Source organism: Drosophila ananassae (assembly GCF_017639315.1).
Source record: "Drosophila ananassae strain 14024-0371.13 chromosome 4 unlocalized genomic scaffold, ASM1763931v2 tig00000054, whole genome shotgun sequence".
Taxonomy (NCBI): Eukaryota; Metazoa; Arthropoda; class Insecta; order Diptera; family Drosophilidae; genus Drosophila; species Drosophila ananassae.
The window spans coordinates 9,163,488-9,165,645 of NW_025319037.1; positions in this window are offsets into that span (position 1 = coordinate 9,163,488).

Sequence of the window (2,158 nt, forward strand, 5' to 3'; positions counted from 1 at the left end):
TCCCGGCTCAACCACCCTTAGCTCAAAGATATCGTTGATGAGGGCCTGGAAAATTAATCGTCGGTTACTGAATCGGTTGCGCAAGAGATCAAGAGCTACATCATAGTTAAAGTCAGTAATCTCCAGCGCTCTCACAGTCTCCAGGGCTGAGTCCCGCAGGCATGAAATGAGCCACCTGAGCTTCTCCATCTTGGTCAAGTGCGGATCACTGTCAATAGTCATCCTAAACCGGGCGCAGAAATACGGCGTCTCGGCATAGCCGCCGCTAAATGTTGGCATCGGCATCGGAGGCAATGAGGGAACAGGAGTAGGTGAAATCCCAATGGTACCAATGGTACCATCCAAAAGCGTAGAGTGCGCAGCAACTCTCATGGAACGCTTGTCAACACCCTTTCCCTATTCGACGCAGCAGATCAAGTAGCTTTAGCTCCCGACTCCATTATGAAATTAAAATGCAACTTTGTGAAAACAAAAACAACGGCAATTTAGTGGCATTTTTAATGCTGAATAATCATTTGGGATGAGAATCTCGTCGGGGTCAGCAAAATTAATATTTTTTAATAGCGGCCGAATAAGTAGACGCGGTTCAGTTCAATTTCCAATATTATATTTTGATAAACTGCTGATAAACCCGCAGCTGCTCCTCCGTTTAAAAATTTATTAACTATTTCAAACAGGCCCAACAGTATGCATATGTATGTCAAAATTTGCTTCAAGAACAAATTTAACAAGTGCACCAGGTAAACTGTAGATTACCGCCTACAACTGCTGCCCTCCTAAGTGAAGCAACTTGTTGCGCTTTTTATAGGTCGCTTTTTTATTAAGTCATTTCCTCAGTTTCGAGGTGTATGGTAAACGATAGCAACCAAGCCTCCCATTCATGTTTCCATATTGTCTTATCCATTGCTTCCAACAAGAACAGAAATAATGGAAATAGAAATACCAACACCTTTAGCAATACTTCAATATAACTATTTTTTCATGGTCTGATTTCTATCGGTTTCTCTTTTACTTTTATTCGCACATATGTGAATCTAATCCGCTATCTATGGACAATTGTCTAACCCACAGCTAACCCCTGTGATGCGATACTTTTTTTTCTCTTCTTTCGTCCTCGTTTCGAAAAGTGTGAATTTAAACGGATTCTTATGCGTAATCGTTTCCCCAGTTCTTTTCGTTGCTTTAAAAATGTTTTCGTTTCGAGCTATTGCACAATTTAGTCGGAATTCGGCCATTCTATATGATGCACCTAGGTACAGTTAATTTATTTACTATACACCTTTATTTCTTTTCCTGCACCTCTTCTTTCTCTTTTTTCTCATTTTTTTGGAATGCCTATGCCCTCACTCACCTGCCTGCTTTGGCTTTTGGACAAATTCTACTTATTCTTAAATTGTAGTTTTTTGCTTTTACTTAATTGTCGCTTAAATATATAAATAACATATGAAAGAAGAAGAGTAAGTTAGCAGTGGAATTCATTCATCCCATGGTGGATTTGGATGGTGGTCATCTGGCACATGTTCTCAGAATATTTAAATAGGAAAACTACCTTCGGGCGGAACTGAAATTGATATAACTTTGCAGCCATCGCGAATATGAGCTTTAGTTGATATATCCTTGTGAGAATTTTATTTCCTTGTGCTAACTTTAAAAACACCAAAGTTTTGTCATTTCCGATCGTTCGGCTATGTGGTGGCTATAGAATATCTATTCTGAATTTTTGATCTTCGTGAAATTTTTTAGATCATACCATGTTACTTATCAAATCAAGATACAGACGTGGAAAAATCGTCTTGAAGACCATTTGGGCTCTACTGACCGCTGTCTTAGAATTTCTGCAACCACTGAAAAACCAACAGCAACAACTATTGCAACTGCCAGCACCGGGGATTAAACGACTTCAGCGAAAACAAAAATGAATACTTCTAAAAGCTTCAGGGAGGCCCTTGCCTGTTTTAAGCAATCAGCCTGCAGAATAATCCGGCTGGTAACAGACTTATTTTGTAATAGAATGCTTTGTAAGGGGCGGGACAGATTTAAAGCAGGATCGTCCATTCCTAACCTAGATGAATTTAGGGGTTCGGAAGCTCTCGCAAACGAGAATCCTATATTACCGGACTCGTTCGGTAAGTAGTGGGGGGGATCGTTGTAAAGTTGT